Genomic DNA, 17,490 nt, shown 5'->3' with positions numbered 1-17,490 from the left:
GTTCAGATAGTTAAAGGCTATTTTTTGTTTAGCAGTAGCTACAAGAAAGTGTTTCTGCTAAAAGGAGAGAAAATAAACAGGGTATTCTGTGATCTTTGAAAGGACAGCAGCAGATTTCCATGAGCTCTATCTATACCGAGCAAAGCAAGACCTTACTTGGTGTCCTCTGTTTCTCCTCTCTTTGTACAAGTATTCCCTAATTATCTCAGGAAACTAATAGCTAGGTTAGTTTAAACAGGTGGTTTAAATTTTGCCTTAAGTATATTAAGGGAGAGTGCACCTCTGCATACAGACAGAAGCGCGATGTAGTGAGAGCGGTAACTCCAGGCGAGGCGAGATGACAAATAGCAATTCAGTCTCCAGCTGTTCGCAGCCTACATACCTATCCCCAGCTCAATACAACAAAGCTCTCTAATGATTTTTATCTACACAGGATGAAATCAAATGGCATTACAACACAAATCTCACTAATACCTTATGCAGTTCCAATGTTTAATAGCACAAATTAGTTATGAAACTCCTGTAACAGCAAACAGACCTTAACGTGGTCTTGGCTCTGTTAAATACTGACAAGGATTTTTAAGGGACAAATTCATCCTTGTTCTGCCCTAATTATTTCAACATATTAGCACCTAAGGAATATTTGACTCAATCCCCTCCCAGTTTAAATTCACGATTTAAGCACAGGCCAAGCAGGATTACATGACAAACATGACAGATCAGTTCTTTGCCGCTGTAAGAGACCCATTAAAAACAAAATGAGGATTTAGTTAGTTATTGACAGAATCACTGGGGGGGCAGGAAGCTAAATGACTTGATGCAAAATGAAATTACAGAAACTAGAGAGTCAATCAAAACATTGCTTTAGGTCATCTCATCTGTCCTCCAGCCACAGCAGGGCTGCTGCTGAGCACCTCTGCCCCAAGCTCTCTCCCACCAGGTTGATGTTTTTGGTGTTCAAAACACATCCCTAATACAGAAGATGACTTTATTGGCTCTTAGATCTCCTGCTGCAAAGTCTTGCAAGCATCCATACAAGCCTCCTTGTTTAAAGAGCCCCATCACAGCGAGGTATGTCCACCTTGTGCTGCTTTCTGCACTCCTGCCGTGCCAGCCACACTGTTGCAATCTCTTGAACTTTGGCATTGCCCGGGTGGTTATTTGGCAATACACACGAACTAGATCCCAGCACTTTCCCCCTGGACTCCACCTCCCATACTTGCCAAAAGCAAGGCTCACACAAACTGTTGTCCCTGCCCTTAAAAAAAAACAAAAAGGCAGCGCAATATGCTTTAAAATTAGAACAGAAATTTACCTAATTCCTAGCTCTTATCACTTCTTGTTTGGCTACATTTTATGCAAAAATAAGAAAGTGCCAACAACACCATACCTCAGCCACAAAAAGTACCACCTGCAGATACATCTATCTGGGAGATGCCACAAAACTTAGAGCAAGCACCTCAACGTGCTGATGGATGCATGCCGGCTTGGCTATACAGTGAGGACCAAACAAGGGCAGCGCCAGAGCCAGGAGCTCTACAGCTTGCATTGGAGAGCCACAAAACTTCAGCTCAGGCAGCGAGCAACACCTTCCACCTGCAGCTGGGCCTGGGAAGACGGGCAGCACGCAGCATAGATCCACTAACAGAGAAAAGCTCTTTCATAAGAAAGCAACAAGCAGAGGTTCAGTTTGCTCACAGACACCTTTTGCCCGCTCCCCACTTCTCACCTTGCCTCCCCATGCCTGTCTGGGAAGCGACTGCTCAGTTCCTCCCTGAACAGCCTTCTTCATCCACCCACCTCTCCCCTTCAGAAACTTCAGTTGCCTCACCATACCCCAACTCCACGCTACAACAAAATCACTGTCCTCTCATAGCTCAGCTCTGGAGCAGAGAAGAAAGTGAAGCTTAAAAGGGAGCAAGTCCATCCCAGCTCTGGCACTTCCCAGTTCCTCTCATCTCACCGGTCTTTGGGTCTCCCGATACATGAGGTTCATCTCAGGGCAGCTTGAACTTCTTTTTGCGACAGTTCTGCGATGGGCAATTTAATACGGCACAGGGCACGTGGGTGACGCTGATAAAGCCAATTTGCAAAGACTCAACTTCTGGCTTCACTAAGAAGCCAATCAACGGCATCAGACACAACTCCACTAAGAGCAGGACTAAGACACAAGAAAACTGTACAGAGTATGACCACAAGACCATCTACCCCTAAATCCCCTTTCAGAAACTGGACACCAGTAAGAAATGGGGGGGAAAGTAAAAGACCAGAGGAAATATTCAGTGCTGCTTTGCTGGGATATTCTCTTTGCTTCCAGCAACTGGCATCTTGAGGACCCTTTGAATCACAGCAAATGCATACATTGCATTTAGGTCTTCGCAGAATCAGTAATCAAATGACTCAAGAGGAAGGGCCCCTTAGCTCATCTGTGCTTTTTCACAGCAATCACTTGGCTATTGAGTGATTTTCAGCTTTCAGTCCATTTTTCTGTGTCTATATTTCGGTTGCTGCAAGGCAAAATTTAATCTTATTATATTAATAGTGTAGATTTGAGGTACATTTTTAATCCACTTCTTGCGGTGGTATAGCATAGCTTGAAAATGTTTGCGTTGTCACAAGGCTAATTCAAGAAATGTCACAAATTCGGAAAAAATAACAAAACAAGCGTAAACACCAATACATGTTTGTAAAGATATATACCATATAAAGATGAAAGCAGAACCAAAAAAAGGGACATCACAAAAACTGCATAAATACAAAATCCCTGGCCACGGATTCCTTGCTTATTCTCCCCAACTCCTGTATCAATACCTCTCAGAACAGCTCCCAGGCTATGCTTTCAAATTATCATTTCATTTCCAGTGTCTTCTCTCCATAGATAACAAAATCACTGCTATAAAACTTATGCTTCTATAGCCAAGATGGGAAACCCTCTATTAGATTACCCATTCCCTCCCTTGTAAAAGAAAGGGGGAAATGCCATTCCAGGAAATAAAAATGTTAAAAAAAATACCAAACAAACAAAAGCAACTCCTGCATGCACTGTTTTTCTTCCCCTTTGAGTCAGTAACAGAGGAAGGAAGGAAAACACACAGATAAAATAAATGTAAGGAGAAGGTGTGGATGCAGCCTGTTTATCCTGCTTGAAGAGGGGAGGGTGGTTAAATGCCACACATTGCATTCGGACACCCCAACCACCGCCTTGGTGTTTACAAACACTTTGATCAAACCAAACAGGGAGTTTCATTGTCCCCACTGCACTCATGTCACCCGTCCCCCAGTGCTGCGATTCCAGGGAGAGCCTGCCAGAGGACATACAGTGCCAGTTACACAAGAGAAGCGCAGAAGCAAATATGCAGCAGAGGGAAAGGAAAGGAAAAAAAAATATATATATCAGCCGAGCTGCACACTCTCTTCCTGCTCCCAGAACAGCCTCCAAGCCGGGCTTTGGAGTGGATTAACTTTAAAGGGCACTGAAAGATGCTGACAGATTTGAGGTGAGCAGGAACTCTGTGTGCACGCATTTCACCACCACCAGTACCAGATTATACATCTGGGGTCCATGAGCGATTGCAGCGATAATGGAGTTATAGAAGGGGATCAAACCTTCTGCTGTTAGGCACTAAGGAAAAAAAATATCTAATATCTTGCATTAATATCACATCACCATTGAAGTAAAGATCTGAACTGCACCTCAGAAAAAGCAAGGAACAGGGAAACAAGTAAGGAAGCCACACTAAAATAAAGTGCTGCCGGACCACAAAGTTTTAACAAAATTTAAAATATACACACTTCTCTTATTTACGATAAAAGGGAAAGAGACCAGAGCGATAGTTTGGAAGCTGAAATGAACCACCCGGCTGTCCGGCCGACAACTGACAATGCATACTCATGAAATGACTTGGAAAAGAAACCTGGACCCACTGCACATAGCCAGAATGGAAAGCCAGTTTGATTCAAATCTCCCCCGTTTCCCTGAAAGAGGGGAAGAACGGGGGGATCAAAACACAGAAGCCGCACGACGCAGCTCACCAGCATCCCCAAAACCATCCCAAAACAGACTTTCCCTGTTCGACTTATTAAAAGATGGTCGTGTTCCCCGCCCTCCCCCCCCCCCCAGGAACCCCAGGTCTCACAGGAGCTCAGCAGCACTTAACGACAGCGATTAACAATCCATTTTATTTTTTCCGCTGTTTCCGCGGACGACAAACGGGACGGGGCTCTGCCCGAAGCATCCCGAAGTTGCGGGAGTTTCCCGACGGCAGCGGGACGCACAGCGCGGCCGCACCTGCCCGCCGGACCCCAGGGGCCGGGGGGGACCCCTCGCCGCGGTATTTCTCCGACGTAGGGGTTTTGGGGGGTTCCCCTCCAACCCCTTGCTCAGCAATGCCAGGGAAAGGAGACGCTGCCCTGCTCGGCAGCGCTTCTCCCCGCTGGGGAATGCCAGGCGCGGGGGAGCGCACGGGGAGATGGGGGGATTGGCGGGAAGCGGGGGGGGGGGGGGGGGGGGGGTGGTGGTAAAAAGGGGAGCAAAACCACAGGAAGCGAGAAGAGATGCGCAGAACTCACCTGGTTTGGGATTTTTCCTCCCTCTCCACGATCATGAAACGAGGCGGGAACCAGGAGCCGGTCACCGGCGAAGGTAGAAAGCCGGCAGCCCCCGGCCGCCCCACGACGGGGATAGCGGGGCTGGGTAGGGTGCAGCCCCCGCAAACCCGGGGGGAGGTGCTGGGCCGCCCCCGGCGCGGTGCAGCCCCCCAGGGATGGGTGCAGGGCAGCCCCCTCCCTCCAGAGATGGGTGCCGGCCGCCCACCCGGTGCGGGGCAGCTCCCCGGAACGGGTGCAGCGCGGTCGGACGCAAAGCAGCCACGCTCAGGGATGGGTGCCGAGCCCCGCCGCTCCTCCCCGTGCAGCGCAGCCCACTCGGAACGGGTGCTGAGCCACCCTCGGGCCAGGACAGACCCCCCCCCCCCGGGACGGGTGCAGCAGGGTTCGGTGCACGGTAGCGCTCTTCAGGAATAGGCGCAGGGCCGCCCCCGGCTGCAGGGCAGCCCCCCAAGCTGGTGCAGGAGCAGGGCCGCCCCGGGCCAATGCTAGGGGGCCGGAGCGGAACGGGAGCAGGAGCGGGCTCCCCCCCCCGCCGTGGCCGGCAGCGGCAGCGGGAGGCGGCACCGGCGAAGCACAATGAACGGCGGCGCGCCCCCTCGGCCGCCCGCTGGGCAATGACATCACCCCTCTCGCCCGCCGGGGCGGGGCCAGCGGCCGCGCTGCCGCCTCCCCATTGGCTGGCGCCCGCCGGCAGCGGTGCTTCTGGGGGTTATAGTTTAACAAAGGACGCGCTGCGCAAAAGCGCGCAGGGCGAGGACTCGATTTCCCGACAGGCCCCGCGCCGCGCGGTCGCGGTGGGGCGCGGGCGGGGGCCGGGGAAGGAGGTGGTGGTAGCCGCCATGTTGATGGCGTGGGATGCTCGTAACTCAGGAGGAGCGGCCGGGGAACCGGGTTAAGATGTCGGAAAAGGGGGAGGGTGGGAGCCAGGTTTTGGTTTAGGGGGTGGAAAGAGCTTGTTCGAGGGAGCGAGAGAGGAGGGGGGCGGTTGAGGGGATGCGGCGGGTAGCGGAGGGCTCTGAAGGGCGTTACGCAGCGGCCGGCTGTCCCTCGGTGCCCGCCGGCTCTGGGAAGGGCAGTGCCTCTCTGTGGGGGGAGCGAGGTGAGGGGTGGGAGTGCGTTCCCGGGGTTCGCCCCCCCCCCCCTTGCGGGCCGGAGCGGGGCCCCTGCGGTCCTGGCGGCGGGGCCCTGAGGCGGGCGGGCCTCGGCGGCGCGGGAGCGGCGGCCGCTGAGGTGGGTCTGTGGAAGGAGCTGGGGGGCGCTCGGACGGGGCCGCGGGCCGGGTTGTGGGGGCTGCGGGGCGTGGCGGGGCCGGGGGGCGCTGGTTTGGGAGGGGGGGAGGGGGCTCCGTGGCTCCCGGGGTTGTGCCCCTGGCGCCCTGTGGGGAGAGGGGCCCGGTGCGGGGCTGTAGCTGCCGAGGTGTTGGGCCCCGGCCTGGGATGAATGCAGGCTGGGTTAAAGAGCAGGGCTGGGCTCGTGGCCTGGCCTTGGTGGGGCAGGCCTCGGCAGGGAGCAGGCTGGGACGTGCCCTTGTCACACACAGGGTGGTAGCTTGTGCGTGCTGGCTGGGGGCTCTTGTTATTTTTTTTAAGGGTCGTGGCTTCTTTCTGGTAACAGTACTGACAGTGTTTTGCTGTCGCAGGTACGTGGCTTAGTGTGTCCAGCTTTGCCCCTTCCCACAGGGGGCTGTTACCTGCGTGTCTGAAAGAGGGTAGATTTAGAATCGATAGTGGGAAGCAATTCTTCACTGTGCGGGTGGTGAGACACTGGCCCAGGCTGCCCAGAGCAGCTGTGGGTGCCCCATCCCTGGCAGGGCTCAAGGCCAGGCTGGACGGGGCTGGGAGCAGCCTGGGCTGGTGGAAGGTCCCTGCCAGTGGCAGGGTGGTTGAAACGAGATGATCTTTAAAGTCACTTCCAACCCAAACCAGTCCATGATTCTGTGTCCATAGAGACATAAATCAACCTTGAAAAAGCTGAGAGAATGGATGAGGTGGTGTAAGACCTCTCAGCATGGTACGGGAGCAGCCAAGCTAATTTGCTTCCCTGTTTTCTTACCTGAGCTTGCTGTCTAGTGTTGGTATTGCTTAGCCAGCTGACTGGGTGCTGTCAGAATTTCAGCATACCTTCTGCCTGGCGTGTAGGAGTTAGGCCAGACTTTCAGCAATGGGTTGTAGACTTTCCTGTGCTGAACATCACCCCTGCATGTGCTAGGCCCTGTGTTGAGGAATGTGAAATGATCCGTTCACCATATGAAAGATTAATTAAATCCCTGTTAGTCTTAAAGAACTTGAGTTCCATGAAATAACATGTGAAAGATCGTTGCTCAAAACTGAAAGTGAGGACACTTGTGCATGGTTTGTGAAATAACACTGTTTCTAGTTACAGCTGATTCCTGTGAAATAAAGTACTTTATTACTTCAAGAAGGTACTCCATTTAAAAGAGTTGTGAAGAGTTTCACAGGCTCACTGGAAGTCTTTGTTAAAAAAGTCCAGCAGTAGTATAGCTCAGGAAAAATGGAGTTACAAGTTTTGTTTAATACTTTGGCTCCTCCTGGAGGTAAGTACAGTGCATTTGCTCAGGATATCATCTCGCAATAACTACACAGATACAGTGGTCTGTTTGCCCCAGGATATACTTGGAACAGTGTAGGGAGGATGTCATGAGATGTTCTGTGGTGCAGTTACTTAACTTGAACCTTGCAGCCTTTCAAGGTTTGTTGATACTACAGCATTGTGTGCCTTTCTTCTATCTCTTTAAATCCAGCTCCCTCTAGTTAAAGAATCTGAACCAGTTGCATTCCTGTAAAATGTCCAGTGTCCTGGGAGGGGACATGCTTCTCCCCACCTCCAGGGTGGCCAGTTTTGCCATACTCATCACTGAAGAAAAGGAGCGGAGGGAGCGTAATCCTCTGCTGTTGCTATAACTTTCAGTAATAGTTGCATATATCTGAAGAATTCTGAATCGCAAGTACAGCCTCTTTTATTTCTTATCTACTTCTCTACACAGATACCTTTAGATCAGGTGTGCTGTGGGTGGAAAAAAGGGGCAGTGGCGTGATGACTTACGTCACAACAGTTGCCCACTGTAGGCTTTAAGCCTAAGCTTCTGTCTGTGCAGCTGAACCCAAGTAATGATGGTAAGTATTGCAGTGAGATAGCTGGCAGGGGGGAGCTTGGTTGTCTTTTCTGCAGCTGTCAGAAAACATGTATGTGAAACCTTCATCCAAGATAGTCTGCTGATCTAATGACAGTATGCTTTGTTATTTAAACTGGTTTAGAAACAACGCATTTCACCTGCATTAATTTCCCTCTCTTCTTCCCCTTCCCCCTTGTGTCTGTGCTACTGCCCTTGGGAGGAGACAAGGATGCCTCCTGCTTTACAGATCATTTTATTTCATTGTTTATACCATATTTCTCTTTCTCAAGCTATAGACACCACTGATGTCTCAACTAATAGTTGCATATTGAAATGTAGAAAAAAGGAGCTGGCTTTGCAATCTACCCAAATGAATGCCTGATGCAAGAAACAAGTAAAATAGTTTTCTGTGTATGTATAGCTCACTTTCACCAGTTTGGGAGTATCTGATAGTTGCCGGTGTGTGGATCTTACTAATTGATGATGACTAGTCACAGATCATAATAATGAAACTCATGTTACATGTCTCAAACTTGGTACTCTGTGCACCTGAAAGCGCTGATGTCCAAGTCTTTTCTGACCCAACGGGTCTGAAATGCAAGATGCACAAGAAGCTTACAGTCCTATTGCAGAAATAAGTGGTGTCTGGGCATTTCATATGAAAACACATAAGGTGACCACAGAATTGAAAGCCTGCCTTTGTTATTTCTTAAATACATGGGTATACTTTGGTTTAATACTGCTAATAAAAATTGCAGTGTCCATATGGTCCCGAGGCTGTGAAAGCTGATACATTGTCTATGCTTTGACTACTATGTTGGCATGCTGCACTACAGAAACTGTGTTCTCTTGTTGCTGAAGTGATTTTGGTCGCTGTGGACTCAGGTAAGCAACCACCTAGTGTCTTGAAGACCAGGAGATGTGGTAGGAAGACCCTGCAGGAGGGATGTGGAAATTAAGTAGGCATGTGTGATGCCTTTGTTCAAGAAGAAATTGCTTAATACATATTTGGTGTAATTTCATGTGTAGCAACCTGGCCTCATATCTCAGCTTTCATTCTGACACGTTTCAATGAAAACTTAAAGGATTTGGGTGCCCTAAATTGAGCCTTCAGTGGATAGTATACCAAAACCAGCTCTACAGTCTGTATGAGAATTACCTGAATTTTAAGAGTGTACAAATATGTTACATGCCAAGATAATTTTTAAGGTGTCTGATACTCTGCTGTCACAGTGTCAACATCTATGTCAGTGCAGCATGAACTGGCAGGATGTTGGAGTTGTCTGAGTTCTTGAAAATTGCCAATCCATACATAATTCTTAGTGTGCAAATTAGCTAAATGAAAATAATTTCACGTGCACTCAAACAGGGAGTGGGATATGGTTTCTAAGGGTGATTGATGCTATCTATGCTAGCCTTGGTACATAAGATTTGGTTTTCACTCCCATTTTCTTAGTTATCCCAGCTATAAAACTTTTTTGTCACAAGTTGTCCACAGTCCCCTTGGAGGAGGGAGAGTTGAAAGTGTCGCAGAGGAACTGCTTTCTTCAAAACCTATGGGGAAAGGGTATAAACACTCAAAATTACTGCTCGGATTTTGGAGGCCGAAGAAACCGCTACAAAGGTATTTTGTTTGTGTCTCCCGTGGAGCAATTTCCCAAGGACTTGCCAGAGCTGCAAGGTGAAAGGTGAGTTCAGCTGGGTGGAACAGGCAAGTACTTCTATATCATGTTGTTATTTCATAGTATCTTAATGATAATACAGAAAAATATGTTGTATTGTCTACTTCATTCTTCAACAGGAGAGTTTGGAAAAACGGGTAAGAGTTGGAAGGCTTCTGTGCCTTTTTAAGTGTTCTCAAGGAAATTGTGAGGTGGGAGCTGTTAAACCAATTTCTAGAAGAACCTAATCTTCCTGCATAGCCAAAAAAGTTTGTAAAGCTTCTCAGAAAATAATTCTAGTGACTAATTATGAAGTCTTTATTTTTTTTATCTTTCAGCACAAGAAGAATCCTCCAAGAGCAGTTAGGAACCTCTTCAGGTGGCATGAATGTGTTCGACTGAATCGAGGCAGCAGTTACACAACAGGAAGGGGCGTGCAGGCTACTGCAAGTCCCTGGGTTCATAACAACCAGTATTGGAAGGAACTGGGTTTAGTAGAGAGGAAAACTTCTTCCACAACTTCTAACTCCCTTGAATTTAAATGAGAACTCATCTAATACTGAAACAGGAAATTACTTTTATTATAGGTACAGGAGATCATCAGAATAGGGGAGTTAAAAGTGCTAGTCAGGGCACTGTAGTGGGCCTTGGAAAACCTGCAGGTAGTTCCCATACAGGAGACCAGCTGTGGGGAAGCTCCCGTTTGGGAAGGCACTGTAGCACTGGGGGGATGCCGCTTAAGCAGAGGAGACTCCAGTTGAGTATGTTCTGCAGCTCTTTCTTAGTTACATAGGGATGTATCTCTTAAGGTGGGATGGCCTAAGGTGACTACTGAAGACCATAGGTTTGTAGGCAGACCACATTTCCCTTGAGGGCATAGATGCAACTGTGCAGTTCAGAACCACCAAAACAGTTTCATTTTTTGTCAAAGAATATTACCAGATTTAAAAATAGCTGTGCTTGCTCCACTGAACTCCTGCAGGAGTTACCTGGCTGAGCGCGGCACTGCTCTGAAGAGAAGCCTTCCCCGCCCTTGGGTCGCTGGAGACTGGCACACAGACATGACTCGGATGGGCTCCAGGCTGAGTGTAAATCCTTTGGCTGCCTGTGTTGTAGCTTTAATATATACAGGCAGCACGCTTGGGAGCTTCCACGTGGAACAAGAAAACACTCGGGCAGGGCCAGCTGGGATGTATTCTGTGTGTGCACTGCCCTCTTCAGCGCAAAACTTGATAAAACCCTGTAGTAGTGCGTACGACAGGTGGGGGCATCGTGCTGAGGTTACGCTAGGTGTGGACCTCGGTTGCCACATCCTGGAAAGGTCTATTTTTGTTGTGTAGTGGTAAACCTGAGTTAGTAACTGATACCGTTCGGCCAGTGTGTGTGTCTGCCAGACAAGTAGTCCATGAGCTGACCTCCTCAAGCATGGGGACTAGGCTTTACTCCTTTACAAAAAAAAAAAAAGGAGGCAGCAAGGACTTTTTTTGAAGGGTCACATAAACTCTACTGCAAGTAAAAGCCCACTAAAAATCTTGGTGGAAAGAATACATTTTGGGAAATGATGAGTGCTGTGACAAAAAGTAGCGTGATTTACAACAATTTTCCGATTCCGTTCCTTCTCTGCGTTTTTCTGAGATTTGTAGGGGAGAAGTGCTGGACACAGAGTGTGAAAACCGTAACCAGAAGTAAAAATTTAATTCTAGCAACCAGAATTTTGAGTGAAATTACACACCGTTATTTTCTAAGAAGGTCCTTTATCTAAACCAGTAATGCTGGAGTCCCTGATCATGCATGCTAGTGGTCTCAGGGTCTCCAGCTATTTGGATGCAGTGGCACAAAGCTTTATGTTGCTTCCTATATGATTCAGCTTAGAATACAATCTTTGGCAGTGTGAGTACCTAAACAGTAGTGCAGTCAGAACATTCCTTACTGTAGGCAAACCATTTCCTTTTAGGTAAGTAACGCTGCACTGTGAAAAAGCACACAACTCTAGGGCGAGCTTCATTTCATAGTGTCTCCTGTGCCAGAATTCCCTGGGCTTGTTCTCTTCCTTGCCTTGGACTCTGCTGTTTACCCAAACTTTGAGCCTTTCTGCGCATTATCTCTGGTCGGCTCTTTTCCATCACCTGATTATTTTTTGTTTGGTTTTTTTGCCGTTTCTCTGCAAATACCACTTCCTGGAAACCTGGGAATGACAGTAAGTATCTCAGGTTCCTGGCCAAGTTTCCACTCATGGTTTCACTTGCTCCCTTCTGTCAAGTTATTTACATGTAGTGTCCTAAGGATATAATTTAGTGGACGGCTAGCAGCGAGCAGCTAACCTTTATGTCTTGGCCCCAGTCTGCATAGGTCAGGTTTACACAAGCCTGCTGCCTCACAATAAATTCAGTGGCCTCTCTTACAGCCCTTGGTTTCCCTTTTGCACAGCTTTATGACAAAGATAGCGTTCTGCTGTTGCAGATTTAAAAATGGACATGCTAGGACCGATTGCTTCACCTACTGAGTTGCATGACGCAGAATCTCTTCTGAACCTTGCCCTTCTGCATACGTGAGGCCTAGGTGAGAAGGATTATTTCTCATGTCTTAATAGGTCTGACATGCTGCACTGCAGGAGAGGTTTTCCAAAGCTAGCGTTGAGGTGTGAAGCTGACTAAGCTACCGTGCTCAAAGTAGAGTCTTGTCCTCGGGTTCTGAGTTGATGCATGTCCAAGTTGGTTTGTATCCAGCAGAGCCTTTCTGGGTATGTGTTCCCAGGAAGTGTATTACCTGAGCTCCCTGCTTTGTGCTCTCAGAAAATACAGCTGCACGATGCAGAAGCTGTGGTGGCATTGCTTGTTTAAGGAGTTTGGTGTTACCCTTTTACCTTTTCTTTCCTGTGCCATGTTACACCATTACCTTTTGTGCCAGCACAACTCTCTGGAGTGGCACAGTGAGCTATCAGTGTCTTAATCAGGGTGTTATTGTACACTCCCTGCCCTGTGTATGCTTTTCTGTGGCTCGGGGCAGAAACAGAGGAGGTTTGTAGTTTGCAGCTTTCTAAAACCTGGATCAGGTTAGTGAGCTGGTTTGGAGCATTTGCAACATGGCACTAAAAAGAAGTGGCCAGGTGTACAGCAGCAGTCGGGTTTGGTGCTGAAGCTTCTGTCTCATTAAGTCACGCGCATAAGGATGCAGTTTATTTTGTGGGGGAGGAACAGCAGCAGTAGTGCAGTGTCGCTTGTGCACATGGATGCTCTTGTTAATCATGTTTTGCTGCTTTAGGGCTCATGACCCAGCCAGATGTTCTGCTGCCTCTAGCCCTCTGACCAGGCAGTGGCAGCTCAAGAAACCCTGATGTCTGTAAGCAGCGCTGTGATTGCTAGGTGTAGTCCAAACAAATCCCAGTGGGAGAGGAGAGCTGGAGTAAGATGCAGAGCAGTTTTCCCCTAAATGTGGGCGGGGGGTTGACTCTTAACGGAGTACAAATACGTTTTCTTATGATGGAACTAATTTCTTACATTTAGGGAGTTGCATGTAACCCCTGCACACTTAACTAAATATCCCTTTTATATTTCATGGCAGAACAGTTCTACAGTAACGAGACTGAGGTACTAAAATCTTCCACACGTGATAGATAAAATCCTGATCCCAGTTTTCCGTGTCAACATTTTGGCAGTGCTCCTGATACTAGCCAAGTTAGCTTCTCTACTGTGAACTCCTGCCATGCAAATATGATCTACTGCCTTCGTTCTGGTAACAGTGAATGCTGTCCTCTGATGAGGATGATGTAGTGGCAGGTGTTTCGGAGTGACATGCGGTGGCTTGGCTGTACTTGCTCTGCTGTAGCCGATGTCGGCTAAAATAATAATTGCATCCCCTAAGAGTTAGATTATTGCTGCTGTTAATCTTTCTGGAAAAAAACAAATGAGAAGTAGAGGCAGATAGAATCCTCACGTGAATTGGCAGGAGGGTGTTGCGCAGCCGAGGGGGATGCTGTGTCTCACCAGGGACGGAGGGCAGTCGTGCTTGTGAGGTCTGTGTAGCCTCCTGCAGATCCCTGCCCACTGAAAGCTCCTCTCGTCTCCAGGGTCAGTTGTGACTGGAGCAACCGCTGTCCCGATGCTACCTCCTGCAAACAGGTGAGGAAAGAGAGTTTATTTTAGTAGGTCCAATGAGAATAAGTAGATTTGCTTGCTTTTAAATTATTAAATAGATTTAATTTATACAATAATTTATATTTTTGTCATGTAAATGTGAATACCAGAAGTAAGGCATATACCTATATAAAATGTCTGTTTAAATACATCTATATTGTGTATGTTAATAATTTATGAAGTAACAATTATAAATTAATAAGCCAGGGAATCATGGAAAAATACAGGAGCTGTTTGTTGCCAACAGATTGCTGGCATGGAGTAGCTGTTCCCTCTTAAGAGTGGATCAAACACAGCAGCCTGGTCCCCAACAAATATGGTTTGTGTGAATCCCCTCATTTTGTTAAAGTTCCTAATCATGTCTGTCTTTTAAACTTTGCTCTTTGAGAAGGTTATTTGGCCGTGGATTAACCTTGCCATGAGTACCGAGGCATGTGACATGCTTGGCCGTGGAGGCAGGTGTGTGTGGGCTCTTTCACAAGTTTGTCAACACTTACGTGCAGTGGCTCTCCAGAACGGATAATGTTGCTGCCATTCACTCTGAGTGGCATTGCAGCCTCATTCACATGGGTTTCACGGTATCTCAGGCATCCCAGCCTTTCGCCATAGTCCGCTCTCCATTACCTGAAGGTGAATTTAGATAGAAATGCTCACGACTGCCAAGATCCTGGGTTTGGAAGACGCCTGCTTCCCTGTAATATTCAGTCATGCTGTCTGGTGGGGATGGATCTGCCTCTTGGGTATGGCCGATTTACCCGTCTTATTTCTGCCAAAGGATACGTGCGTCCTGGGCTTTCCCTGTGCTATGTGCACAGCCTCCAGGCAGTGGTCACCTCTGTGGGATGCCAAGGGATGGCTACCCCAGTCATCCCTGAATTTACTGCTCAGCACTCCGTGACATAGCACGGAGTGCAAGGCATTATTTTGCTCAAGTCCACCACCCTCAACTGGCATTTATTTTTCATCACCATTTTGTTTCTGGCTAAAACAAAGGTGTTAAGGGAGGCTTTGTGCCAACACACAGGTTTTCCAAACTTTGGATTTTTCCCTTTTCTGTAGTATCTCTCTGTCACCCAAACATAGCACATCACACTCGTGTTCAGTCTGTAGGTTATGCCCTGATAGGTGTGAGTAGCCCTAGGATAATTCCCCGTTTATTCAGCTGTGTGGAGCTGGTGATTCCAGTGGCTCCAAAATTCTGGCTATTGCATCCCATCATTATAAAGAAGACAAATGAAAGCTTGGAGGAAAGAGCCCTCCTTTCCTTCTTGTCTGTTGGGATGTGCCGAGCAGCCCCAGAGCTGGTGCAGGGGTCTGATGGGATGCTGACCTCCATCCATCCCCTGCCCTGGGTGGTGGGACAGCAGCACCTGTCCTCCTAGGGTGGAGGAGGCCAGGGGCCATCCATCTCAAGAGCTGCTGTCTTCTACCTTTGTCACTCTGTCCCCGTGGCTTCTATGTCCCTTTCCCTGAAACTCATTGCCATTTTTTTTGGAAAACACCTGCTCTGATACAGCCCTTTAGCACAAGCAGTCTTTAGATACAGCAGGCCGGGGTGCATCTTGGCATGCCATCAGATGAACTTTTTCAGGTCTTTAGGTAGTTTGTAACAAAGGGGATATTAGTGTGGGCAAGGTCCGAGAAATACTTTTGTAGAGGCATGTGTGACCTCTGCTAAATTTGAAAAAGCCTTATGTGACGTGGTCTTCTCTTTAGTGGCACTGTCATCAGGTCTTCTTCCATGACTCTATCATGGTAATCTTGCATTAGAGTTTTGAGATCTGCCAAGTAAGGAGGCCCTGATGAGCCCACAGTGTGAAGGTGGCTCTACACTGTTTCCAAGGGTCCTTCAAAGAATGTGTTGATGGGAAGAACAGTTTGACCCATTTCCGTTATTTTTTTTTAGTAGATGTTTCAGCCCTGAGAATCCCTGCATATTCCATGTAACTTACAATCAATTAATTTTCTCCATTTTGTACAAATACGGCCATTTTTATGCAAAGGCATATAAATGGCATTTCTTAGTAGGCATTCCTTTCATGTTGTGTATTACAGCTGCATGTATCCACATCAGGTAAGTCAGGAATATTTGAATAACAAATGTTAAAATGGGTCATAAACCACAAGAGTTGCTGAGTTCAAACTTCAGAGGACCTGGATCCTTTCCTGGTACATTCAGTGGGCGAATAATTTATAGCTCAGGACCATGTTTTGCACTGGAGGACATCTGTGTGACTATCTGGCTGCTGCTACCTCAGCATCTCTTACCTCTGGGATGAAATCTGGTTCCCATTGAATCTCTGTGTGGGTGGAAAGAGATCTAATAACACTTAAAAGGTAGATGAAAAGTGCTGTCCATGTGCTGAGTTTCATATTTTTAACCTTTGCATTTTTTAAAGTAGCCCCTTCCATTTCTTAAACGGGTGACACCTGAGGCTAAGTAGATCTCTACAGCCAACTGCCTGAAATGCCTCAAAGGCAGAAGTGCCGTTTTGCACAGATACCCAGTAAAGATGCAGAACCACGGTACTGCTGGGAACCAACCAGTCACCACTAAAATATGGTAGTGCAAAAACTCGTCAGGAGGCTGAGCAAACCCAGCCCTTCTTACAATGTTATGCCTACAGCATTCTGTCTAAAACCCATTATCCCTTGGAAAAGCAGTTGACAACGTGGTAAAGAGGAGAATCAAACACCTTCCCAGGGTTCTCTCCATTTTAATGCACTCATAAATGTAGCCAAGTACCTCTCCGGCATTAATAAAGAGGATATTGGAAGCTATCTAGACACAATGTAACTTCTTGAACCTTGAAAGACTTACAAGGACTCCTCCATTTCCACAGCCGGTTTGTGGCATCGTTGGGTATGTTCACATTTCCAAGTCCAAGACATGAAGTGGCTTTGTATTATTTCTTTAGAAAACAGCTGAAATCATAAAAGGAGCCCTGATTTTCAAAACACAAATGTTAGGTATGGCTTTTATTTTAAATAAAATTCGGGCATGCACGTGCTTATACAGTCAACGCTTAGATGGGGTCTGTGGTTTCCTAGCCTGTGTGTTTTGCCTGTGGAGCGGCAAAGAGAACACTGGCCGTGTTAGCAGTCATAAACCCTTCTCTTCGTATCTTCGCCACCGTCACAGACTCTCCTGGGGATGTGGCTGTAAGTTTAAACCTGGGCTGGATGCAGCTCTAAGGGGAGCGAGGGAACTGCAGAGCCCCCACCACCCTGTAATGCTAACAGCGGGGGAGGGTCTCGGTCCCTCTGTCTCAGGTCACACCTCTGAGGTCTTCAGTGTAGCCAAATACCACAGGGAGCTGCAAAATGCACATCAGAGAAGTGTTGATCTGTGCTGGCTTTGAAATCGGAGAGGCTGCTCTAGCTGCTGGCCCACTGTACTTGGGGTCCCTGCTGCCGGCGGGTGGGTACAATGTTCACACACTGCTTTCAGTGCTTTACGGGCTGGGTGCTGAGCATGATGGCCTTAGTGCTTCCTTTATTTCCTAACCCTCCATTTATCGTTAGTAATTACAAGAAATCAAATGTATTGAGCACCAGCCCCAGGCACCAGCAGGGGCTGGGGGTGACCTGCTGGGGGGCAGCTCTGCGGGGAAGGGCCCGGGAGTGCTGGTGGGCAGCAAGGTGCCCGTGGGCCAGCGGTGTGCCCTGTGGCCAAGGGGCCAGTGGGACCCTGGGGGGCACCAGGAGGAGCGTGGTGGCCAGCAGGTCGAGGGAGGGGGTCCTCCATCTGCTCTGCCCTGGTGGGGCCACACCTGGAGTGCTGGGTCCAGTGCTGGGCTCCCCAGTTCCACAGAGACTGGGAGCTACTGGGGAGGGGCCAGCAGGGTCCTACAGAGATGATGGGGGGACTGGAGCATCTCCCTGATGAGGGAAGGCTGGGAGAGCTGGGGCTGTTCAGCCTGGAGGAGAGATGGCTGAGGGGGGATCTCATCAA

The 17,490-nt window shown here is 48.3% G+C and overlaps 1 protein-coding gene and 1 long non-coding RNA gene across 2 annotated transcripts in view; one reads left to right on the top strand and one right to left on the bottom strand.

The window, feature by feature from the left end:
• The window catches only part of RAB30 (RAB30, member RAS oncogene family), a 45,497-nt gene extending 40,296 nt beyond the window's left edge, over positions 1-5,201 (bottom strand). The window contains exon 1 of the mRNA XM_040583289.1: positions 4,570-5,201. The gene's annotated coding sequence lies outside the window, so the exon portion shown is untranslated. The remainder of the gene's footprint in view (positions 1-4,569) is intronic.
• A 729-nt stretch (positions 5,202-5,930) lies between these two features.
• Positions 5,931-16,558, top strand: LOC121083364. Its single transcript, XR_005826326.1, has 2 exons — positions 5,931-13,520; positions 13,927-16,558. It is a non-coding gene; the product is annotated as an uncharacterized LOC121083364 (long non-coding RNA).
• Positions 16,559-17,490: the final 932 nt, after the last annotated feature.

The sequence above is a fragment of the Falco naumanni genome, chromosome 2 (assembly GCF_017639655.2).
Source record: "Falco naumanni isolate bFalNau1 chromosome 2, bFalNau1.pat, whole genome shotgun sequence".
NCBI lineage: Eukaryota > Metazoa > Chordata > Aves > Falconiformes > Falconidae > Falco > Falco naumanni.
The sequence above is the reverse complement of the archived record's forward strand: the minus strand, read 5'-3'. Positions and strand labels throughout refer to the sequence as shown.